We start from the raw sequence: 26,301 nt of genomic DNA, 5'->3' as shown, positions 1-26,301 counted from the left end.
GAGCGAGGGAGAGCAAGCGAGGGAGTGCGAGAGAGGGAGCAAGGGAGAGCGAGGGAGAGGGAGCACGAGGGAGGGAGCACGAGGGAGGGGGAGCGAGGGAGGGAGAGCGAGGGAGGGAGAGCGAGGGAGACAGAACGAGGGAGACAAAGGGAGGGAGACAGAAGGAGAGAGAGGGAGACCTCAGAGTGAGGGGGAGGGAAGGAGAGAGAGGGAGACCGCAGAGCAGAGTGAGGGAGACAGAGGGAAGGAGAGAGAGGGAGACCTCAGAGGGAGGGAGACAGAGGGAGGGAGACCTCATAGTGAGGGAGAGGGAAGGAGAGAGAGGGAGACCTCAGAGTGAGGGAGAGCTCAGAGTGAGGGAGAGCTCAGAGTGAGGGAGAGCTCAGAGTGAGGGAGAGCTCAGAGTGAGGGGGAGGGAACAAGAGAGAGGGAGACCGCAGAGTGAGGGAGACAGAGGGAAGGAGAGAGAGGGAGACCTCGGAGTGAGGGAGACAGAGGGAGGGAGACCTCAGAGTGAGGGAGAGGGAAGGAGACAGAGGGAGGGAGACCTCAGAGGGAGGGAGAGGGAAGGAGAGAGAGGGAGAGGGAGACCTCGGAGAGAGGGAGAGCTCAGAGTGAGGGGGAGGGAACGAGAGTGAGGGAGACCTCAGAGTGAGGGAGACCTCAGAGTGAGGGAGAGGAAAGGAGAGAGAGGGAGGCAGAGGGAACGAGGGAGAGGGAAGGAGAGAGAGGGAGACAGAGGGAAGGAGGGAGAGGGAAGGAGAGAGAGGGAAATAGAGTGAGGGAAATAGAGTGAAGGAGAAGGAAATAGAGTGAGGAAGAGGGAAATAGAGTGAGGGAGAGGGAAATAGAGTGAGGGAGAGGGAAATAGAGTGAGGGAGAGGGAAATAGAGTGAGGGAGAAGGAAACGGAGAGAGGGGGAAAGGTAATGAGGGAGAGGGAAGGAGAGAGAGGGAGACAAAGGGGAGGAAGGAGAGAGAGGGAAATCGAGTGAGGGAGAGGAACATAGAGTGAGGGAGAAGGAAACAGAGAGAGGGAGACAGAAGGAAGGAGGGAGAGGGAAGGAGATAGAGGGAGACAGAGGGAAGGAGGGAGAGGGAAGGAGAGAGAGGGAAATAGAGTGAGGGAGAGGGAAATAGAGTGAGGGAGAGGGAAACAGAGAGACGGAGACAGAGGTAATGAGGGAGCGGGAAGGAGAGAGAGGGAGACAAAGGGGAGGAAGGAGAGGGAAGGAGAGAGACGGAAATAGAGTGAGGGAGAGGAAAATAGAGTGAGGGAGAAGGAAACAGAGAGAGGGAGACAGAGGGAATGAGGGAGAGGGAAGGAGAGAGAGGGAAATAGAGTGAGGGAGAGGGAAATAGAGTGAGGGAGAGGGAAATAGAGTGAGGGAGAAGGAAACAGAGAGAGGAAGACAGAGGGAATGAGGGAGAGGGAAGGAGAGAGAGGGAGACAGAGGGAAGGAGGGAGAGGTAAGGAAAGAGAGGGGAATAGAGTGAGGGAGAGGGAAACAGATAGAGAGGGAGACAGAGAGGGAGAGAGAGTGAGACAGTCAGGGTGAGTGAGACAGAGGAAGAGAGGGAGTGAGACAGTCAGAGTGAGTGAGACAGAGAGCCGGAGAGAGAGGGAGGGAGACGGAGAAAGAGAGAGAGAGAGAGAGAGAGAGAGAGAGAGAGAGAGAGAGAGAGAGAGAGAGAGATAGATATCTGGTGGCTCAGTGGACGAAAGCGTCCGCTGCAGAGACCTGTGATCAAGCTCATGGTCACAGTTTTTTTTGCTCTAGCCCCGCCCCTTTCCCCACTGACCCCGCCACCACCGGTGTGGCCCTCGGACACAAACCACACTGTAAATTTGGCCCCCGAGAGAAAGTTTGTGAGTACCCATGCTATAAAGGTTCACATGGGCGCTTTTACTGCCTACAGAAAATGTCCTTCTCAAACCTCTTTTTTCAAAATGGCCATAATCAAGAATTTTATGGAGGGGTTGAAGAAGGTTTTCCCTCCTATTAGATGTCCTTCACCACCCTGGGAACTTAATTTAGTCCTTTCACAGCTCATGCAGGGCCCTTTTGAGCCCATACACAAGGCATCTCTACAACATCTGTCAGGAACAACCGCTTTTCTCGTGGCCATTGTAGGAGAGTAGGGTCTGCTTCCTATGGTCACCCCCACTTTTTGCTTTTGCTTTACTGGTTTTCGACTTAAATGTGGCTGTGGGCCTGCTAATCAGACCCACAGCCCAGATGCACTCTCTCTAAATTCAAGCCATGTACTCTAGGTACATACACAATTGGGAATTGGGTCACCTTGTCAGCCCCTGTAAAAGTGTACCCTAGGTACCCCTTGCTTAGGTGTAGTATTCCTATACCTACTTACATATAGACACATAGTAACCTATACGTCACTCCTATGACAGGCCTTAACAATCCTGAAGGCAGAGTGCTTGGTTATGTGTGAGATGGTGCTCTAGCATGAGCTGAGCCTGTCTGCAGCTTTCGGAACCATGTCCTTATAGCTGTTCTATGATACTGCCATACCATATACTCTTAAGTGCATTATAATCCTCGCGGTTAATGCTAACTTTGGTTTGGCTTTATCAAAACATGTCGTGTAAGGTGTCATACACTTTGGAATACTACCCCCTCGCCAATTCTGGCGACGGGGGTAGCATTCCACCCTTCTAGAGGGAGAAGACATGTTAGTTCTGACTATCCCGGTTAAAGTTAACCAGAGCCCCAGCATCACAAAATGGATGCTGCTGCCACAGACACAAGTCTGACCTCCTGCTGCTGGGAGTCCTTCCAGTCACAGAGGTTTGGACAATAGGTTTCCTGCTTGGGGAGGTGCGAGCACCACCCCAGACAGGAGGATGTGTATTGGGACAGGGAGGGCTGAATAGAATCAGACACTGCCTGGAGCACTCTAGGTGCTCCATGCATACCCCAGTTCAAACTGGTTGCTGGGGCACTCCAACCCCAGGTCTGGCGCGAACTTGCACAAAGGAAAGGGGGTGTAACCACCCCTCTTCCTGGTCCCACCCATAGGAGGGACCTAGTGACCAAACCAGCCCCCTTTAGTTGTATAAAGGTAGGAGCTGACCCAGGAGAGATTAGATTAATCCTGGAATCGACTGAAGACGAAACTCTGGACCCTTCGACATTCACTGAAGACTGAAGACTGAAGAAATCTCCCTTGTGGCCAAGGAGTGACCACCCTGGGCAACCAGGCACCATCCAGCAACTCGACGGCTTGCTTTGTCCCCGTTCCCGCCAGAACCCGAGCACAGCGCCTGACAAGACCTCGCCTCCTGGATCCCTCTGACCCCACTGCACGACTCCAGCGCAGCTGAGCCCTGTGGAAGGCATTGGGACCCGTGGAAGCAGGTAACTTGGAAAGTCTGCAACTTGCTAACAGCGCAGCTCCTGAGGCCTCCTCGAAGCTGTGCACTGGGGACTGAGACACCCGACACCGAGCTCCACCTGCACCGAAGACCAGCCCCCCACATTCCACAAGATCTGCGTGGGGCCCTTCTACTTGTGTCCTGCTCGACGCGTTGTCCGGTTGCTGGCCCGTTGGCTAATAGCACCTGGCGACTATCCTTTTTGAAACTCCATCGCTGGTCTGGTTGCTCCAGACTGGCCCTTGCTTCCCTGCAAAGGTGAAGTACCTCAGACCCTCCTGGTCTGCACCAGAAGCTCTTTGTGTATCCTGCGTGGGTTGCCTTTGCTTATGCTTGTTGGCCCCAATCTTGAAGCCGACCCCTCCATCTGCAAGAACCTTCGTGGGAAAGCTCCTCTCCAGCACCTGGTCGTCCTTGACGCCTCCTGGTCCGCGTGGCTGCAACTACAAGCTTCACCTCAGCACCTGATTGCTCCTCGACGACGTCCTGGTTCCTCCCTGGTTCCACCCGGTCACTGGCTAGTGACCTAGACTCTGTCCCCTCTGCTTTCAGGTCTTCTTCAACTCTGATCCACCCTTGGATCCACCTGGACATCTTCCTCCTGATCGCCTGCAGCATCTTTCTTCACAGACTCCTTAGACTTCAACGGCGAAACCCGACACATCTTCACACCTATGCACCCGCTTCCTGTGGGTGAGGTAACGCGAGTACTTTGGTGCTCTCAAGGGTATTGACTATCCAAGTGTCTAGGTTTTTAGTTGTATCCTTCTAGCTAGACCGGAAGTGTCCTAAATCTTCATTCTGATAGAAACATCTGCCGTGTGGATTCCTCACCTTGTGAATATCCCCCTTGCGTCAGCAACATTCGGAAATTCTTTTGTAGCCTCGCGCCGACGTGGACTCGGACGTCATAGAGTCACGGCTTCGTCCGCGACCCCGCTGACGTCACCGACGCCTACAATAGGCCCACGCCGGCGTGATGACATCAGTTCCCTTTTTTCCGCGTCGTCGACGCTAACGGTTTTTGGGATACTCTGTAGCTTCCAGTTACTCTGTAGCTTTATTTCTTCGTTGTTTCCAGTTCTCTTGTTACTTTGTTCATAAAAATGTCGACAAAGAAGACTGGTTTTAAGCCCTGTAGGGAATGTGGAAAAATTATGTCTGTTACGGACCCGCACCAGGACTGTATTTGGTGCTTGAGCTCTGACCACGACGTGGATGGGTGTTCGTCGTGTCAAAAAATGAATCCTAAGGCCCTGCGAGAGAGGGAGTCTAAGCTTCTTGTTGCTAAATTGAAGGCCGGTAAAGAAAGAAAATCTTCGAAGTCCCATTCGAAGAAGTCGAGATCGAGGTCTCGGTAGGCATCGGCTTCAAAGTCTTCCTCGGATCATGCTTCGAGGTCGCGAAGGAAGCACAAGAAGAGGAGACATGAGCCACGACGTCATTCAGGTGATAAGTCTGGTTCGAGGTCGAGATCACCTAAGAAGATAAGTTCCAAGGTAATTCCTCCACAAGAGGCTTCAGATCAGGAGGGCGAGGCTTCGCCTTCGGAGTCGCCAGCTCATTCACCAACTCCGGCACCCAATCCGACTCCGGCCCCGTCTCCGGCCCGGGAAGAGGAAGAGGAGGTTCCTGAAGAGGTTGAGAATTCGACTCCTGTTGTTGAGACAGATTCGAATCTACCTCGAGGTCGGCCTGAGCATCCACCATTTCCAGCTCCAGGTCAGGATCCTTCTGCGTTTCTTAACGCAATGTATGATGTCTTCTCTAAGTCTTGGTACCCCTCTGGAGCGCCTTCGGGTCCTATGGGTCCAATGGCATTTAATTTGGGGGTGCCTCATTCATATGCCCCGGCACCTTTCATGCCGTTTTTGCCGGCTCCGACCCCGCTGTGGCAGTACCAGGCTCCACCGAGGTCGACGCCGATGTCGACGCCGGCTCGTCCAAAGTCGACGACTCCAGCACCGGCGTCGCCCGCTCCAAGCAAGTCTTTGGAACATCATTCTAAGCCTTCGGGTTCGGTTCCGACGTCGGCTCCGGCGCCGTCGGAGTCGACAATGGATCCGGCTGCACTTCGAGTTAAGCAGAGATCTAGAAGGGAGGCTCAACGTCTGCTAGAAGAGCAGAGGTACTGTGAGTCTCATTCTGACTTGGAAGAAGGTGAGCTGGATGAAAATTATTTCGAGGATCTAGCAGAGGCTAGTGGACTTGAGTTTTCTCCAGAGTGGGTCTTGCAATCTGGCTCTGATGCACCGTCTAAGGATGTTCAGCCATATCACGTGGTTATGAGAAAAGCAGCGGGTCTTTTAGGCTTAAAATTGCCTACTGTTGAGTTCAAATCGAATCTGCTTACAGAGGTTCTTCATTCTCCGAGCTCGGCAGTGGAGCCTTTGCTCCCTTTTAATGATGCTTTGACTGATCCCATTATGGAGGTGTGGAAGAAGCCTCTTTCTGCTCCTGCAGTCTCGAAAGGTGTGGCTCGGAGGTATAGAGGTATAGAGTGGCTCCTGAGGACCCTGCCTTTTTGTCAACACACCCTTCACCTGAGAGTTTGGTGATCCAAGCGGCATGTTCCAAGAAGTCAGTGGGTGCTTTTCCCCACAAAGAGGCTAAAAAGCAAGATCAGGTGGCCAAGAAGACTTTTTCTTCCGCTAGTATGGCGTTAAAGTCCACAAATGCCACTTGCCTTATGGGAAGATATATCCATGCACTTATGGACTCAGTACGTTCTCTGATCCCAAAGGTTCCTGAAGACTGTAGAGGTGACTTTGAGGAAGCTTTATCTGACACTCAGGCAGCAGCTCGTCAGGTTATTCAGAGCGGCCTTGATACTGCAGATTCTGTGGCGAGGATTATGGGCACTGCTGTTGCCACAAGGCGTTCTGCATGGTTGAAATCCTCAGATTTTTCTGCTGATGTGCAATCTGCTTTGCTTGATCTGCCTTTCGATGGAGAGGGTCTCTTTGGCAAAAAGGCGGATTCGGCCTTGGAGAGATTTAAGGACAGCAGGGCGACTGCTAGATCTCTTGGTCTGCAAGTGAGAGGCTCTACGACCAGGAAATTCAGAGGCTTTGGTCGTTCTTCCTTTCGTACATTTAGACAAGGACAGCAGCAGCAGCAGCAACAGCAGCAGCAGTCAAACACCTTGTATAAGACGTACAGGGGAAGGCAAAGGGCGCGTCCTAGAGGGCGTCAGACCTCTTCCTCCTCCTCCTCCTCCTGGGGGGTCGGCTTACTCACTTTCTGCGGGATTGGGAATCGGTTACATTAGATCTTTGGGTTCTCAATCTCGTAGAAAATGGGTATGCCCTTCCCTTTCGGGAATTCCCTCCCAATTACCCTCCTTGCCAGGGATATTGCTCAGAGGAACATCTGCTACTCCTGCAGGAGGAAGTTAAAACTCTGTTGAGGAAGGGTGCGATAGAGGTGGTCCCGGAGCAGGAAAAAGGTCAGGGATGCTACTCCCGGTATTTTCTGATTCCCAAGAAGGATGGCAGGCTTCGGCCGATTTTGGATCTCAGGATCTTCAATTTTTATCTAAAACAGGAGAAATTCAAGATGCTCACCCTTGCTCAGGTTCTTCAGGCTCTGCTGGAAGAAGACTGGATGGTGTCGCTCGACTTGCAGGATGCGTACTTTACCATCCCTATCCTCAAGTTGCACAGGAAGTATCTCCGTTTTACGGTGGGTTCGCAGCACTATCAGTTTGCGGTCCTTCCGTTTGGGATTACTACTGCGCCTCGAGTCTTCACCAAGGTGATGGCAGTGGTGGCGGCGCATCTCAGGAGGTCGGGGATTCCAGTATTCCCTTATCTAGACGACTGGCTGATCAAAGCGGAGTCGGTCGAGAAAGTGCTCCATCATCTGCAGGAGACAACCCAGTTGTTGTTCAGGTTGGGGTTTTTAATAAATGTGCCCAAATCTCACCTGGTGCCCTCCCAGCGCAACCTGTTCATAGGTGCAGTACTGGATACAACTGTATGTCGTGCATTCCCTCCTCCTCAAAGGATTCGCCACATACAGGATAGGATTTCTTTATTTTACAATGGAGCGGTTGTTCCAGTCCTGAAGGTCCTTCGCCTGCTCGGTCTGATGGCTTCTTGCATTCTGTTGGTCAACCATGCACGCTGGCACATGAGGGCGCTCCAGTGGTGCCTCCGCAGGCAGTGGTATCAGCACAACGGAGATCTCAGGGAGTCAGTGAGGATCTCCAGAGAAGCTGCGGCGGATGTGTCTTGGTGGGGCGTGGAAGGCAACCTGTCTCAGGGGAAGCCTTTTCAGCTACCTCCTCCGGTGGCCACAGTGATTACGGATGCATCCACTCTAGGGTGGGGTGCTCACCTGGGGGACCTGGAGGTCAAAGGTCTTTGGTCTCCAGAGGAAAGGTTGCTTCACATCAACCTTCTGGAATTGCGGGCTATACGTCTGGCGCTCAAGGCCTTCCTCCCTTCCCTTCGCGGTCAGTCGGTTCAAGTCCTGACGGACAACACGACCGCGATGTGGTACATCAACAAGCAGGGAGGAGTAGGGTCGCAGTGTCTCTGCAGAGAGGATCTGCGTCTCTGGTCCTGGGTTCAGGACCACCAGATTTGTCTGATGGCAAATCATCTGGCCGGAGTTCTGAACGTTCGTGCAGACGTTCTCAGTCGGCAGTTCTCTGCCGATCACGAGTGGAGGCTTCACCCAGAGGTGGTGCGTCCTGTCTTTCGGACGTGGGGGACTCCTCAGGTGGACCTGTTCGCTACTTGCGAGAATGCTCACTGCCCGTCATTCTGCAGTATCAAGTATCCGATGCAGGGAGCCTTGGGGGACGCGTTTCAGTTGAGTTGGGGAAGTCGACTACTTTACGCGTTTCCTCCCATACCCTTGATTCCTCGGGTTCTGAGGAAGATCCGCCAAGACCGGGCCCAAGTCATATTGATCGCCCCGGACTGGCCAAGAAGGGTGTGGTATACAGATCTACTCCACCTCTCCTCTCACCCGCCGCTCCGTCTCCCTCTCAGGGCAGACCTCCTCTTTCAGATGGAGGGGCAGGTTCTACACCCCCACCTCCAGACATTGCACCTTCATGCCTGGAGATTGAACGGGGCAACCTGATTTCCTTATCCCTCACACCTGACGTGGTGGATGTCATCTTGTCAGCCAGGCGTGACTCCACTAAATCTGTCTATTCGTACAGATGGTCTAAATTTGTCAATTGGTGTGGTGGGGATTCTATTGACCCTTTGAGAGCCCGTTTGTCTGACGTTCTCCGGTTTGCTCTTTCTCTGGCGCAGCAGGGACTTGCTGTTGCTACGGTTAAGGGTTATCTTTCGGCACTGTCTGCTTTTTTTTGTTTGCCTGACCAGCCGTCTCTTTTTAAGTCTCCAGTAGTTTTAAGGTTTTTGAAGGGTCTCACAAATTTGTACCCTCCTACTCCTTTTATTGTGCCTCAGTGGGACTTAAATCTTGTCTTGACTTTTCTGATGGGTGCTCCCTTTGAGCCTCTTCATAAATGTCCTTAAGGTAGTCTTCCTCGTTGCAATAACCTCGGCAAGGAGGGTAAGTGAGCTTCAAGCTCTTAGTTCCAAGCCCCCTTTCTTGACCATTCATGCTGATCGGATGGTTCTTAGGACCAGGGCTGCTTTTCTCCCTAAGGTGGTTACTCCTTTCCACCTTGGTCAATCTATTACCCTCCCTACCTTTTATCCTCCCCCACATCCTTCCAAGGAGGAGGAGAGGTTGCACCGTCTGGACCCCAAGAGGGCGGTGTCTTTTTATTTGGACAGAACTAAGGACTGTTGGTTGGATGATCAGCTCTTCATTGGCTTTGCTGGCTGCAAGAGAGGAAGAGCGGTCCATAAAAGGACTTTATCGAGATGGATCGTCCTCTGTATAAAGATCTGCTACTCTTTGGCCGGTAAGGAACCTCCAGAGGGTATAAGGGCTCATTCTACAAGGGCTAAGTCGTCTACCTCTGCATTGGCTAGAGGTGTTCCTGTGGAGGACATTTGTAGGGCGGCAACTTGGTTCTCCCTCCACACGTTCGCAAAGCATTACTGCTTGGACACTGAGGTGAGGAGGGATGGCCATTTTGCGCGCTCTGTCCTCCAGGATTTCCTGGTTTAAGAAGAGTGGACACCCTGTGGGACTCTATTCACAAGGTGAGGAATCCACATGGCAGATGTATCTATCAGAAGAACAAGTTACTTACCTTCGGTAACGCTTTTTCTGGTATATACTATATCTGCCTGTGGATTCCTCACTGACCCACCCGCCTCCCCGTTGTCCACTCTTCTTTACCAGAGTTACTGTATTGTATTGTATAATGTAATGTTTGCATTTGCTTCACACTGTGTGTGTTTTTCTCCTTGATTATTGTATATTATGTATACTGTGTATATTTCTGCTTACATTGGTCCGTCCGTGTGCCTCGATGGCACGGAAAAAAGGGCGGAACTGATGTCATCACGCCGGCGTGGGCCTATTGTAGGCGTCGGTGACGTCAGCGGGGTCGCGGACGAAGCCGTGACTCTATGACGTCCGAGTCCACGTCGGCGCGAGGCTACAAAAGAATTTCCGAATGTTGCTGACGCAAGGGGGATATTCACAAGGTGAGGAATCCACAGGCAGATATAGTATCTACCAGAAAAAGCGTTACCGAAGGTAAGTAACTTGTACTTTACTTACCTTTTACGTTCCCATTGACTTTCTATTGACTCTCGCGGGAGAGTACTGACTCTGCACGCGCCACCTGTGGGCCTCCTACTCCTAACCTAAGGGTCAGATAGTGTAGCCCCAGCGATTCCCTAGGCCCTAGGCCTCTTCCTTTCCCAAGTCGTGGTTCTTATACCACTTACTTAGTATATGGTTTTACGTGCCCCTAGGGCCTAACTGTAAATTGTGCTATTTAAAGTATTTCTGAGAGTAACTTGTTATGTGCTTTTGCCTCTGACCTCATAAAGAGTTCAGAGGAGTGGGTTAATAAATAAATACATATATATTTTATATAGATCCTCTGTGGTGTCCTTTCATTTGATATTAAAGGGGTTACATATGGTAAAACACCTGGCTTTACACGCCCTCAAGAGTCTTTTAGACTAAGACTGTTCTGTCCACGCTACCTCTAGGATAGCTGGTCTATAAGGTTGACTTTACAACCATCACCATAAGGGTTGTTTGGACTGGTCCAAGGTGCTCACTAGAATAGTGAAGATCATATACCAAGCCAACTTCTCACAGCCATCAGATGAGCCTGCAGGGTTAGCAAGATCCAAGCCCTATGCCCTCATGCACCATACACCATTTTTCACACTAGCAAAGTGGTTATGAAAAGTCACCCGAAATTCCTCCCTAAGAATATTTTGGATTGCCATGTTAATCAGACCCTATCATTACCAAATTTTCAGAATCTCTCTACTCCACCTAAAAGCTTTCTTCATTCTCTAGATGCGAAAAGAGTCTTAAAGATCTTGATAAAACATGTGATTTCCGCAGATCGAACCAATTGTTTATCAACTATGTTCCAGTCAGTACAGGATTAGCCATTTCTAAGGAATCCATTGCCAGATGGATAGTATCCAATATCTTATTGTGCTATCAAAAAGCTAACAAGACACTTTTAACTGAACCAAAAGCACACTTGTAGGAAGCTGGCTCTCTATATACTATACCAAAATGAGGTATAGTATACAGAGAGTCCAATGGATCCCCAGAGGTTTTACAGAAAAAAAAGTTGATAATATTAATGCTCTCTTTTGTGGTAACGTGGGCGAGCAGTTAGGCTTATCAGAGGGTATGTTAAGCATTTATTACACTCACAGTGGCAATAAATGAGACACCTACTCAATGAATAAATCTAATTTATAAAAATAGTACTTGGGTACATTTATTTTGCAGAACCACAGAACATCAATTTAGGTTAATACGTTTTGTAATAGAAATACTTTTCAATGTCAATCAAATAGCTTTTATTTTGATTAAAATAGCCATAAAAAGCACAATAGCATATATACAAGTATATAAAAAGTAACACAAGAAGATAAAATGCAACAAGTGTCAAATTTCATATAAATACACAATATTTGTACATCAGCAGCTTAATAAATACAGGCTAAAAACTGCAAAACAATTATAAAACAAGAGTATTTGTTCAGTCTGGGACATTAAGATTTCAATCCTTTCTTCCTACGTACACGACTCACAACAAGGAGCTATCTACTAACACCAAACACTATCATCTGTGATGTATGTTTTTAAAATTTGTGATGCCTCTAAAAATGTGATAGTCCCCATGCTTAAGCACATTGGTTTAATCTGTTTCATTCTCATAGGGACATGTGCTGTGCAGAAAAATAAGACCTGTACAATATTTTCTTCAGTATTCAAAGTGCATAAAGTGCAAACATTTTCCCCCTCTACTCTTGGGCCCGAAAGCCATTTTATCAAGATCGAGTTAATCTGAAGAGTCTCAAAACGGAACTTCATAAAATGTGTCTTTGCTAATTGGGGTTGTATAACGTCCAAGTAAAGCTCAAAACTTGGCAATGGTTTAAAACATAGAAATTGTGAGGTGAGTCTTCCCACTCTGGGGTTGAGATGTGCATTAGTTAATAAATATTCCCATTAAGCACATTTCAGTTTGTTCTTAGAGCTTGATGTCAATAAAGCGGGGTCGTTCCAGAAACTACTCAGGCCTATCTCACTAAACCAGTTCAGCACATGGCGGATTCCTGGAAAGGTGAGCTGGCTGTCTAGTTCCAGATGCTTCCTCAGTCCTTGCTTATAGGGGTTAAGTTCTTGTGTAACCCAAAGTCTTATCCAAAATAATAAGGGTCTCAAATCAGCTAGAGTTCTAATCTCCTGATATCAGTGTCATAAAATATTGGAATCAGAGGTGTCTTTTTGGGGGAGACACAGTAACATCCGTATTATTTTATTTTCCCCTACAACAAGAGAACTCAAATTGTCCCCTCCCCACAGTTCCGCCCCGTAGAGGGCTGCTGCTTGGGCCCTACATCTATAAGCCTCCAATGCTGGGTATACTTTTCAATGTAAAAAGTGGACATTTAGTGCAATTTTCAGACTTTGCAGTGTTAACCTATGGGAGGTAGATTGCAATTCATAACTTCAACTACAGCAATGCAGACCATAATTCGCAAACCAAATGTAAGGCTCATGCCCTCACCCTTGATGTATTTACAAATGTAAATAATCCTTACGATGAGAATACATATCCCATAACCCGTAACACTATGAATGAGATGACTATGAATATATAATTTTTTATTGGTCCGAGTATGTCTGGTTATTAATTATTACTTTGTGCTTTTGGGTGTTGTCTCCTATTGGTTTGCGTACTGTAAGGTCATAAGCATTGCATTTGTCTGTGCACAGCAAAGGATGACAGAAGGGCCTGGACTGCAACTAGGCCATGCACCCACCCACCACAATCAGCCAATACCCATTGCGCACTGCCTCTGGGCTGCCAAACAGAGGCTTGCTGCCAGTTTGCAGATGCTTGTTTGAGCCTGCGAATCCACATGGAGTTGTACCCCCTTAATGGACCGCCCAATGATTCACAGAAGAGTTACTAGGTCAGCAGACTCTGCAGGAGTTGCAACAAGGACCCACAAGGCTTTGCGAGTTTACGGATCCTGAACTAGAGTTCCTAAAGGAAGTGTTCCCAGACTTTGGAGTAGCGCTGGGGTTTGTGAACACTGCTTTGGGGTCCACCAAGTCCTTGACAATTTTGTTTTTTTGTTATCCGGGGCATCCCTATGGGAACAACCTACCTGAGCCAGGGGGTTGATGCTTTCCCTTCCCGCTTGTGTCCTCATTCATTTTTATTTTCAGGGTGTGTAGACAGAGCCTCATGTTCTGTAATGGCTGTCACAATGGAGTTGTCTCTATTTCGTGCAGCCAAACAGAGAGCTTTAGATCATTGAGTTCACAGACCCAAAATATACCACAGGAAAAAAGATTTCTCTTCCAGGGGATCCTCATCAATAGTCATAAGCACTGAATATTCCCGCCCATGTGCGGGACCCCGGAAACAATATAAAAATATATATGTAAAAACACATATATCTCGCTCCACATATATGTACGTACATATATTATTTTTCTCACACCAATGCAGCTCCAAAACTGAGGCTAAAACAATGTAAACACATGTACATGTACTGCAATTAGTAAGGAAACAAAAAAACACATTAGGTCAAATATCCCTTGAACTTTGTGTTTTAATGAGTAAAACCACTCATAAATCCTTAAAATTGCTAATAAATAGACATTGTTAGCCCTCAGGCTGCATTGTAAAAACAATAGCATAGAAAATGAAACCATTTTCAAAAAAAACTGGCACCATGCCTTTAAGGCAGCCATGACCCCAGGCTTCCCATCATGCCTCAGGGGTGACAGTTAGGTCAGTTGTTCTTTGCATAACCCTGAAGACAGGGCTCAACCATAAGATTGTAATAGTACCGAATCTCATTTACCTGGGAAGGCGGGTGGGTTGCTTATGACTTTGATGAGGATACCCCTGGAAGAGAACTAGGATTACAGGTAAGTAACTTATCCTTCTCTTCCAGGGGATCCTCATCAATAGTCATAAGCACTGAATAGAATAGCAAGCCCATCAACCACCTGCAGGTAAATGAGAAGTACATAACCCAACCAAATCATAACAGCCAATAAGTCAGCTGTTAAACAGATTCCTCAGGGAGGCCTGGCCCACCTGGGTATCTGCTCTCGTGTCAGAATCTAGACAGTAATGTCTGGTAAATGTATGGACAGACCTCCAGGTCGCCGCTTTACAAATCTCAGACATGGGCACATTATGCAGGTAAGCCGCCGTGGCAGCTCTACCTCTAGTGAAATGCGCTTTAGGGGTAAACCCCAGAGGTTTTTGCGCCAATTGGTAAGCAAGTTTGATACACAAAACGATACATCTGGAAATAGAACGTTTCGATGCTGCATGACCAGTTCTGATCGATCCTTAGTTAATAAATAACTGATCAGAATGTCGAATAGACTTGGACCTGTCCAGATAGAACTTCAAAACCCTTTTCAGGTCCAAAGAGTGTAAAGCCCTCTCAGGTGGAGTAGAGGGATTGGGAAAGAAAGTGGACAGAGACTCGGCTGATTGACATGAAAATCTGACACCACTTTCGGTAGGAAAGAAGGGTGCGTTCTCAGCACCACTCTATTCAAATGAAACACTGTATATGGTTCCTTGGTACAGAGAGCCTGAATCTCGCTCACCCTACGGGCTGACGTAATCGCTACCAAAAAAGCCGCTTTCCAGGAAATATGCTGTAAAGTAGCTTTATGAATGGGCTCAACTTTGATAGTACTAGGTTCAGCTACCAGGGAGGAGAAGGAGTACGTACTGGAGGGTACACCTTTTTCAGACCTTGCAGGAAATCATTTACTGCTGGCAACTGGAAAAAAGAGGTTTGTGAAGGTGATCGCCTATAAGCAGTTATAGCGGCTAAATGCACCTTAATGTAATTAAACTTCAACCCTGCTTTAGCCAGGTACAACAAGTAGGGAAGCACTGCTTCTTCCTGACCCTTCACCGGATTATGACCATTCTGCATGCACCACATATACCCGCTTCCACTTGCATGCATAAGAATGTCTTGTGGGGGAGGAGCCTAGCTCGCAACCGCAATGGCCGCCTGACTCCTCGGCTCCGCCGACCCTGTTGCCATCCTCCCGGTTTCCGCGCTATCCTGCCTTTTACTGGAGCACTGAGCTACGACAGCGGAACCGGGAGGCAAACCCGGTCACGCCGATGTGTTTCTCTTCCTGATCCCGGCAGTGGAAGCCCCGGGACGCCTCCACCCCTCCGGACGCCGATCAGCGCAGCCCGGGTCTTTGTCTCGCGGAAACGGCCGGCCCCGTACAAAGAGACGGCGGCCATTACAGCTCGGACGGAGCCGGCGGCAGAGTCCTGTCAGCAGCGCCTGTACCCCTGCACCTGGCTCTGGTACTCCTGATCCTGGACACCGCTGCTATCGGAGCTACAAGGTATCTGCTCCTCGGTCCCTAGACGGCTCCCCCGCAACATTGTTTCCCCGGAGATTTCTGCGAGCGCCATCTTGCTGCCTGCTCTCGGCTTCTGCAGTTGCAAGCCCAGGGCTGCTGGTGAGACGCGGGTGTCGGCCCGAACCACTCCACAACTGCGACGGGATGGATTTTGCTGCCCCTGTGCCCTTACACCGCTTCCATCGTGCCTCGACCTGGCAGGACGCAGGAGGGCTCGCCGAGAATGAGGATGAACGACCAGCGGGTCTACCTATCGTTTGCCATCCTAGAGACTTGGAAGGGGTAACGTCCCTGCCCTTTGAGGCGCCCTTGCATCTCGGTGACATTCTGAGCGCTCTAGACGACCTCAGGTTCGCCATGCGGGCTGGGGCCTGTGAATTTGGGGCTCGGGTGGATGCTACACTGCCTGATGCCCCCCAGTCTGTCTGTATGCGGGACGCTGCGCCACACCCTGCAGCTGCCACCTATGGCTCCCTCACTATTGTCGCCATCAGACCGCTGCGGTCGCGAGACCCAGTTATTGCTGGAATGCTGGTGGGGACACCCCCGAAGGAACGCACACTCTCTGGAGAGATGGCCTGGCTTGGGAGACGCTGCGAGACGCTACGCCTGAGGACTTCCTCGGGGGCTACTGGCGGACCTCCGTATCCCACCCTGAAGCGATCATTGCCGCTTGGACTAGCTGCCTCTGGTGAACTGTTGCCTTGCTATGGATCATCTGCCACGACTGTGGACCACACTACTGCGTCCGAGATGGACTTTGGCGATCGTTCCTTCACCCAGCTGTGGTCCCTTTGTTTGTCTCCACCTTCTAAGGGCTCTGTCGTACAGTTGGACTGCACCGTTGCACCGCACCGTAGGGGACAGGGTTGAGGAAGCACCCTCCTGGATCAGGACTGTCTCTCTTCTGCAGCTGGGACGCTGATGGACTGCCGGGGATTTGAATATTGGTATTGTACTGGTCTTGGGGTCGGGGTAAGGGCGGCCAGGGAACCTTATGCTAATCGAATTGGACATACTTAATTGGCCCTCCTCCGGTCTTATGTGAATTGTATTTCTTTTTCTCTTCTTTTCTCTTTTCTTTCTTCTTCTCATTTTTCTCTTCTCTTACTACATTTCGGGTTTTTGGGGAGATAAAACACTCTGCTAGGGGGGGGTAGGCCGTAGCCTCGGCATGTGTGTAGGGTGGGGGGTACATTTTAGTTCGTGTTTTTTTCTATGGTGCCTTTTGTTATTATCTGCTTTCTCTTCTCTAGGCCGTGTTAGGCAGACTGGGGGATGGGTGGTAGCGCGGTGTTAGTTGGGATGCTGCATCCTCTCTTGGGGAGTGCATGCTGTGTGGCCATCCTCTGGCTGGAACTTACATGTTGCTAGCCGCACTGATTGATAAGGATGTCTGTTGTTGAGTCCCACCTACATGGTCCTAGTTTTCTTTTTCTAGCTTGTATACGTGCGGAGTAGTACGACCTGATCTTAATTGTTGCGATGAAAACCTTAAAATTAACCTTCACTGATTCTGTGACATGGGGATATGGTAATTACAGTGTGACCCCTTTAATGCTTGCCTAAAACGAGAGATATCACTGTGTCGCCGTAAAGTTGCACTGATGCTCAACTGTTATCGTGGCCGGCCGGAAGGTTGTAGGCCCGTATTTGTTCTGATTTGATGCACAATAAAGGTTTTCAACAAAAAAAAAAAAAAAAAAAAAAAGAATGTCTTGTGGAAGGGCGTCGTGCTTCTCTCAGAATGTACATGAAGTCTTGTGGCAGTCCTAGATGGCCGTACTGAATGACCTCAGGAGCAATGCTGCCAAGTTCAGTGACGGAAGGTTGAGATGGTGAATCCTCCCATTCATCTTCGATAACAGGTCCGTCCTGCACGGAAGCCTCTTGTGAGGAGACACTGACAGGTGAAGTAGGTCCGTGTACCACCATTGTCTCGGCCAGTCGGGGGCAATCAGGATCATAGTTGTGCACAAGTGGTTCAGCTTGCTCACCACCTTCGGGACCAGCAGAAGGGGTGGAAAGGCGTACACAAATTTCCCTGACCAGTCGATCAAAAGAGCATTCCCTCTCGTTCCTGGTCGGTAGAACCTTGAGGCGAAGCTTGGGCATTTGCTGTTTATGTTGTCCGCGAAGAGGTCTATGGAAGGACGACCCCTAGACTGGAAAATGTCTTCTAGCACTTCGTCGTTGAGAACCCAGTCCTCTCTGTCTTCGAAGTGCCGAATTAGTGCGTCCGCCCTCCCATTCTGCTCTCCTGGGAGGTGGACTGCTTGAACAGACAACTTGCGAGCCAGAAGCCAATGCCAGATGTGCTGAGCTTCCAGTGATAGAGTCCTTGAGAGTGTTCCTCCCTGCTTGTTCAAATAGTACATCGTGGTGGTGTTGTCCGTTTGTACTAGAACCGTTGCCTCCTGAAGCGAGGGAAGGAACCCTGAAAATTGCTAATAAATAGACATTGTTAGTCCTCAGGCTGCAATGTAAAACAATAGCATAGAAAATGAAACCATTTTCAACAAAAACTGGCACTGTGCCACCCCAGGCTTCCCATCATGCCTCAGGGGGGACAGTTAGGTCAGTTGTTCTTTCCGGCTCCTTCAGTCAGGACCCTGGTGAAACAGCTCCCTTTCTTTTTGACTTTCTGTCAAAAAATATTCATATTTACCTACAATTTTTGCTTTCACTTGACGTCTTTTAGACTTAGGGTGTTACTGCTACCTTTGTAGGCTTAAAGAAGGTAATTTTTCTGTCAAAATGTCTTCCCTCTTTGACAATTGCCCTTCATGTAGAAGGAAAATGGCCAAGACTGACACTCATTCAGTGTGTATCCTGTGCCTACCAGACTCTCATTCTTCAAAATCCTGTGAACACTGTCAGGTTTTATCATCCAGAACTCTCAAAGACAGAGAGAGAATTCGCATTTATGGACTTTCTGAGAGAGGAAGATCTCCCAAGAAGCAGAAAAGTCGCAGGGTGCGGTCGACGTCGAGAGGAGTCCCGACTTGTTCACCTTCGGCGTCGGGATCGGCGTCGAAAAAGCAGTTGACGGCGACGAAGAAGACGTCTTCAGCGTCGAAAGGCAAGGTACCTCCGCTACAGACAGCGTCGAGGGGTAAGTTGCCGTTGAAGCAGAGGAGCTCGACGGCGAGCCAACCGGCGTCGAAGCAGCATCGTCATGCTGTGATGTCGAGGCATTCTCCATCGACGCCTGGCCACCAGCATTCGACGTCGAGACAACCTCCGTCGACGACTATTCGTGGTCGTTCGACGTCGAGGGAGCCTCTGTGGACACATCGTTGATCGATGTCGAAGCAGCCCACATCGACGCTTAGTCAACGGCGTTCGACGTCGAGGCAGCCTCCGTCGCAGTCAGTCCAGCAGCATTCGACGTCGAGGCATCCTCTGTCGCCGCCAGAGCATCGGCATTCGACGTCGAAGCAGCCTCCGTCTTCATCGGGCAGGCAACCTTCAACGGCGAGACGCTCTATGTCGAAGGACAGTCATAGACACTCGAGGTTGAGAGAACATTCGACGTCAGAGCAGTGGCGCTCGACGTCGGAGCATCCTCCGCCGTCACACAGGAGATCGGCGTCGAGGAGATCACGGTCGACGTCGAGAGGGCGTCCATCTACTCAGCGTTCGACGTCGAAGCAGCCACCGTCGACTGGTCAGCGGAGATCCAGGGAGCGGGGCGACTCGAATTCAGGGAATGTCTCCCCTACAAGAACGCAGGAGAGGTCACCCTTGAGGCAGGTGGTGCAAGAGATGGAGAGTCAATCATAGGACCAGCCTCAGGCCCTGAGGTCTCAGCAGGTTCCCCAAGATCAGCATCGGCTGCGGAGGGGGAACAATCACCGATACAGGATCCTCCCATCAAGAGGAGAAAGGTCTCGATGAGAGAGGTCGGTTGAGGTCTTCCTCTAGACAATCTCTGGTGAGCCTGTCCTCATCCTCCTCGGCATCTCGAAGTGACAGATCTTCGGGAGAAGTCAGCTCTTCGGATAGGGAGAGGTCCAAGTCCCCTGCAAGGTGGCAGCAGGAACAAGCGGATCAACCTCATCCTACACGTTCGCCAGTGACGGATCACACCCAGAAATCTCCTCCTGTTCTTCTTTCCCCAAGGTGGTACAGACCTCTTCACCACTGGGCCAAGGACAAGGAGACGGCGGATCGTTTGAGGGCATATCGAGAACAAGCCTCCCGCTGCAAAGAGCGATCTCGCTCTAGAGTGCACTCAAGTAAGAGAAGATCTAGCCACAGGGAGCAATCTCGTTCTAGAGCGCGCTCAAGTAGGAGAAGATCTAGGTCCGGGAGCAGAGGGCGGACTCATAGATCTTCACGTTCTTCGAGGTCACGCTCTCACAGGAATTACTCTCTGACTCTAACAGACAGCCCGCAATCGAGAATATCTCCAACTGAGGATATTTTCTCGTTCCAAGACATCTTGGGCAGGGGAGCCCTGAAGCTAGGAGTGCCTATGACAGCCCCGCAGGTCAAGACGACGGTCATCTTTGAAACCCTGCAACACAGATCGGCACCCAAACCTTTACTACTGTTGGTCCCGGGTATCATGGATCCGGTGAATGAGGTCTTCCTGACTCTGGCTACGGTGAAGTCAGTCCCAGCGAGGATTCTCAAGAAATATCACTCTCCTGAAGAGGATCCCCTGTTCCTCAAGTCCGACCCACCACCAGATTCAGTAATCATTGCTGCGGCTAAAAAATCCAATGCGGTGGCCTCCTTGTGAGAAGGTGGCCTGATATGCAGTGCTCACTATTCTAGTGAACACTATGTATCAGTCCAGCAACCCTTATTGATGATTGGTTGTAAGTCAACCTTATAGACCAGCTATCCTAGTAGCGTGGATACGAGCAGTCTAAGGCTAAAGACTCGAGAGGGCGTGTTAAGCCAGCTGTTATACCACACATATACCCCTTGAACACCAAGTGAAAGGACACCACACAAGTGTTATGAAAATAAACAGTGTATTTATTTAAATCACAACAGCCCTGTACTCTTTATGAGGACAGGGTACTAAGCACAAAACAAAACTCTTATGAAAATACTTAAGTTAGCACAGTATATACAAATGCCCGAGGGGCACGGAAAACCATATACCCTGAAAGTGGAATGCGAAATTACTAGCAGGTAAGTACAGTACTAATAGGCTTTGGAATCGCTAGATCTTGACTATAGAATCTTCAGATTACTTCTAGGAGACCCAGGGGACTCGGGTGCAGAGTGTGCACTCTCACGCGTGATGCGGGACAAAGTCTATGGTAGCTAGTAAAGACAAAGTTAGTGTTCTCGGGCGAACCCGACCTGGTAGGAGGAAAACGAAAGTGGATTCTGACCCTTGGATAGTGAGGCTGTGCTGGGGCACCGAAATGCCGAAGTTACCTAGCCCAGGGGCTGCAGCTGCATAGGTCTCAAAAGACGTCGGGAATCCTCGTAGACGGACCAGGAGCCTGGAAGAAAGAAGTTGCTGGCAGGCGACCAGTGAAGAAAGTTCGATGGATCCAAGCCTGGATCGATGGAAGATGACACCTGAAAGCAGAGGGGACCAAGTTCGAGACTACTAGCCAGTAGTCAGTGGGCACCAGGAGGGCACCGGATGGTAGCCACCTCGACTAGGTGAGTGGGTGACGCTGTGCTCGCAGATCTCACGGACCAGGAGGCGTTGTCGGCGACCAGGATGGAGGAGCGAGCTGTCCCACGAAGATTGAAGCTGTCGGCGTCGCTGGACCCAGGATTGGGCAACAAAGCCTTGGCAAATTCAAGCCCACGCGGTGGACCTAAAATGGCGTCTGGAGTGGACTAGGAGGGTCCGGGGTGCCTCTCTTGAAGAAGGAAGCAAGGGCCAGTCTGGAGCAACCAGACCAGCAGCAGTGATGTCGTCGGGCGTCGTGTAGAAGGCCACAAGCCAGCCGGCTAGTAGCCACACAGCGCGGTGAGCACGCAAAAGCAGAAGGGCCCCACGCAGATCATGGAGATGCTGGAGGGCTGATCTTCGGTGCTGGAGCTGCTCAGGGTTGGGGCTTCTCGGACCCCAAAGCACTCACCAGTGGAAGACTCGGTGGGCTTGTTGCATAGAAGTCGTGCAGTCTTGGCGATCGTCGGTCCCTCAAGGTCTCGTCGCACTCACAGTTCTCAGCTTTGCTGTAGAGGTGAGTAGAGGTCAGAGGTGCCAGGGAAGCCGGGTCTCGTCGAGCTGGGTCGTCGGATTCGTGAAGAAGGACGCGGTGGACCTAAAATGGCGTCTGGAGTGGACCAGGAGGGTCCGGGGTGCCTCTCTTGAAGAAGGAAGCAAGGGCCAGTCTGGAGCAACCAGACCAGCAGCAGTGATGTCGTCGGGCGTCGTGTAGAAGGCCACAAGCCAGCCGGCTAGTAGCCACACAGCGCGGTGAGCACGCAAAAGCAGAAGGGCCCCACGCAGATCGTGGAGATGCTGGAGGGCTGATCTTCGGTGCTGGAGCTGCTCAGGGTTGGGGCTTCTCGGACCCCAAAGCACTCACCAGTGGAAGACTCGGTGGGCTTGTTGCAAAGAAGTCGTGCAGTCTTGGCGATCGTCGGTCCCTCAAGGTCTCGTCGCACTCACAGTTCTCAGCTTTGCTGTAGAGGTGAGTAGAGGTCAGAGGTGCCAGGGAAGCCGGGTCTCGTCGAGCTGGGTCGTCGGATTCGTGAAGAAGGACTTGCAGCAGACCGCAGTGTTCTTAGGATGGTGCCCGCTTGATGCAGGGTGACTACTCCTTAGCCACAAGGGAGAATCTTGAAGAAGAAATCTTGATGTCCTTTCGAAGAAAGTCGTGTCTTGATTCCAAAGATGATCTAATTTGAACAGGGGGCCCGCTCCCATCTTTATACTAAAAAAGGGGGCTGACCCGGTGACTAGGTCCTGCCTATGGGTGGGACTAGGAGGGGGGTGGTTACACCCCTCTGCCATGCCGGACTTTCCCCAGGCCAGGGGCTGGTGTGCCCCTGGAACTGGTTCTGACCGGCCTATGCGTAGTGAGCACCGGGGTGCCACTCAGCAGTCACCTTCCTGAAAAGCCCTGCCTACCCAGGATACACAAAACCATGTCTGGGATGGTGCTAGCACCGCCCCGGACAGGAAACCCTTTGTTCAAGCCTCCCTCGCTGGAAGGACTCCCAGCAGCAGGAGGTCAGACTCGTGTCTGTGGTGGCAGCATCCATTTTGTGGAGCTGAGGCTTTAGTTAACTTTAACCGGGGTTCACAGTTACATACATGTCGTGTCCCTCTAGAAGGGTGGAACGCTAACCCCGTCGCCAGAATTGGCGAGGGGTTAGTATTCCAATTCGTATGACACCTTACTCGACATGTTTTGATAAAGCAATACCAAAGTTAGCATTTAACCGCGAGGATTATAATGCACTTAAGAGTATATGGTATGCGATATCACGGAACAGTTATTAGGACTTGGTTCCGCAAGCTGCAGACAGGCTCAGCTCATGCCAGAGCACCATCTCACCCGATTCCAAGCACTCTGCCTTCAGGATTGTCAAGGCCTGCCATAGGAGTGACTGATAGGAATCTGTGTGTCCATTTTAGGGTTAGGTATAGGTATACTACACCTACAGCCAAGGGTGATTACACGACTTTGCCCCAGCTGTCATGCAGCCAGTTGTGTCAAATTTAGGAGGCCAGCCAGGGGTGGCATAATACATGCTGCAGCCCCTGGCAGCCCTGGGTACACCCATGCCCTGAGTTACAGGGTCTGATAGGGTGGCCCAGTACCAATTGGAAATGTACCTAGGGTACATGGAATCCATTTTAAAGAGAGAGCAGTAGGCCTGGGGTCCTGATTGGCAGGATCCCAGGTCGACTATGTCAAAAACCAGCTAAAACACAGGGCAAAAAGTTGGGGGCAACCATAGTCAGGAGGTACCTTCCTACACAACCCCCCCCCCCCCCCCCCCCCAAACGAAAGGAGATAAGGCTATCCTTGTCCAGGTAAGCCTCTATTACCTAAGTGGCCATATAAGGAAGGACCAGCTCTGGCTTGGTTTCCCCCTGTGTCATGGTCCACTAGGCGACCCCTCACCCTAAGGGTATCTGAGGGTCTCCACCATAGGGAATCTCTGTCTCTGGTGTGTCTTGGGAAAGTAAAAGGCTGATGCTGGGATGGAGTACTGAAGTGAGGCTCCTCTACCTTTGGGCTCAACTTCCTCCAATCACCATTCATCATGTGTGCCTTTCTTTCTTTAGCTGAGATGCACTGAGCTCTCAGGGTCAGCCTCTGGCTACCTAAAGCTGGAGGCTGAGTCCCTCTGTTTGGTTTACTGGAGGGACAGGTCAGGTCTGGGGTTTTTAGGCCCCATGTTTGGCTGTGCCCAACAGTGTCCAGCTGTGGGAGGTCCCTAACTACTTTTAAGGGGGATCCCTCAGGAGTCTGTTTTATTTCCACTTGGCTAGGTTTACCAGCTTCAGTGATCCTAATCTGCTGATTAAGGGGTTCTTTTGGACAGGGGGCCCTTTGGGGTCCACCACTGGCCTTCCTGACCTCTTCAGCCCTGGGCTGACTGAGGCAGGGTAGAGAGGTGCAGGTTACCTGCTCCAGACTGGGTCCCACCTGGGAAGGGTCCACTGCCATCAGGGGCTCTGCCAGGCTAGGCCTGACTACCTCTGGGGCAGTTCCTTCAACAGGGGTAGAGTCAGTTCCCTGAGGAGGCTGGCTCTCACCTAGTGTCTGGGAGGGGGAAGACTCTTTTTCCTCCTCAATGCTCTCTGTTTGAGTGGAGTGATCCATTGTTTCAGGCTTCACAACCTCACTATCTGTTTGAGTAGAGGCTGAGACCATTTCAACCTTGCCAACCTTTTCAGGAGGGCACTCAGTTTGTGTTTGGGCTGTGACTGACACAGCCCTCCTATCCTGTTCTGGAAAGTCTGTCTGAGCCTGGGCAGTGGCTACCACTGCCCCTCCAACCTTTTCAGGGAGGAATGGCGCTTGGACTGGGGCTGTAGCTATTACTGCCCCACTAACCTGTCTGGATAGGCCTATCATTCTGGAGTGAGTTTCTTGCTCCACCTCAGCCCATGCTGAGAGTTCCAGGTCATTCCCCAGTAAGCAATCTACAGGTAGGTTATCTGTCACTGCCACTCTCATGGGCCCTGTGACATTACCCCAGCTGAGCTTGACTACTGCCATGGGATGCCTTCTCTTCACTCCATGAATGTCTGTCACCTGATAAGTAAAACCAGGGGTCAGTTGAGCAGAGGGGACCAGATGGTCAATCACCATGGTGATGCTGGCCCCTGTGTCTCTGAATGCCTCAACTTTCCGACCATTCACTATGACCTCTTGTCTATACTTTCCCAAAAGGTGGGGTCCAGTAGTGAAGTTGGCAAACCCCATGCCAGTCTCACAGACAAGTGTGTGGTCAGGGAACCTGGCTAGGCCATAGTCCTCCTGATTGCCCAAAGTAATGCCCACCACATTCTTGGGGGCACTCCCACCACCTGGGGGATTACCACTAGTGGTAACAGGAGGTTTAGGAGTATTACCTGGGGGTATATTTCCCTTATTACCATTTTTAGGGCAACTGGCATCACTTTTGTAATGGCCCACCTGTTTACAGGTATGGCAATAAGGTTTCTTCTGTTCTGAAGGAGTGTTCTGGGACCCACCACCCTTGTTGGAGTTTTGGGGCCCTTGGGAAGTCTTCTCTGTGGATTTATCCCCACCCTTCTCTTGAGGCTTGGTTGATTCCTTTTTCTGGTCACCACTCTGGTTTTTAGGCCTAACCCTGGTTCTGACCCATTTGTCTGCCCTCTTACCCAATTCCTGTGGAGAGGTCAGATCAGAGTCTACCAGGTGCTGGTGTAATAACTGGTTCTGACAATTATTTAAGATTTGCTCCCTCATAATTAGATTGTACAATCCTTTAAAATCAGTAACCTTACTACCCAGTAGCCAGCCTTCAAAAGCCTTAGTGGCACAATCAACAAAGTCAGTCCAATCCTGAGACTGAGTTTTCTGGGTATCTCTGAACAGCATCCTGTATTGTTCAGTGGTTAAACCAAACCCATCAACCAGTGTATTCTTCAGGACTTGGTAATTGTTAGCATCCTCAACTCTAGTAGTGAGGAGCTTATCTCTACCTTTACCATCAAAGGAGAGCCACAAGATAGCTGCCCACTGACTTTGGGGAACACCCTGCACAGTGCAGGCTCTCTCCAAAGCAGTAATCCATTTGTGGATGTCATCCCCTTGTTTAAAGGGGGGCACTATCTTATTCAGGTGCTTTGTATCAAAACTCCTTTCCCTATTGCTAGGTTTATTGCTGCCACCAGTGGGCTGTAGCCCACATAATTCTTGCTCTCTAGCAAAGGCAAGTCTCTCTTTGGCCAGGGCAAGTTCTTGCCTTTCAATCCTTAGTTTGACTGCCCTTTCTTCAGCTTCATACACTCTCCTCTGAGGGGAAGTCATCCCTCTGTGAGAAGAGATGTGAGAGCCATTGGTTCGAAGGGATCTGTTAGAGCCTCTTGATAGAGACCTAACTCGTCCATTCCCAATGTTAAGCTGACCTGAGAGTGGCCCCAGGGGTCCCCTAGTACCATTCTCATGCCTGCTTAAGTTGGACCTGGTTAGTCTTCTGACTTCTACCTGTCCCTTATCTGCCTCATCCCCTGACAACTGATCCTCATCCTCATCCTCAGCATCATCTGCTTCCTGGAGGGGATGGTCAGTGCTATCAAAGGGTCCCTGTAAGGAGGGCAAACTCCCATCTGGATTAGAAGGGTCTGGGTTACCAGCCCTACTGGTATCATAAGCCTCTAAGAGACCAATCAGAAAGGAAGTTGTGGGGTTAGACCCCTGTTTTAGCTTCCTGAGGGTACACACTTGTCTC

At 50.4% G+C, this 26,301-nt stretch overlaps 1 protein-coding gene across 1 annotated transcript in view; it reads left to right on the top strand.

Annotated features, from left to right (window-relative positions):
* Positions 1 to 26,301, top strand: part of LOC147684877 (uncharacterized) — a 308,164-nt gene that overhangs the window by 268,650 nt on the left and 13,213 nt on the right. The window lies entirely within an intron of this gene.

The sequence above is a fragment of the Lissotriton vulgaris genome, chromosome 10, assembly GCF_964263255.1.
Source record: "Lissotriton vulgaris chromosome 10, aLisVul1.2, whole genome shotgun sequence".
In the NCBI taxonomy this organism is placed as follows: domain Eukaryota; kingdom Metazoa; phylum Chordata; class Amphibia; order Caudata; family Salamandridae; genus Lissotriton; species Lissotriton vulgaris.
The sequence above is the reverse complement of the archived record's forward strand: the minus strand, read 5'-3'. Positions and strand labels throughout refer to the sequence as shown.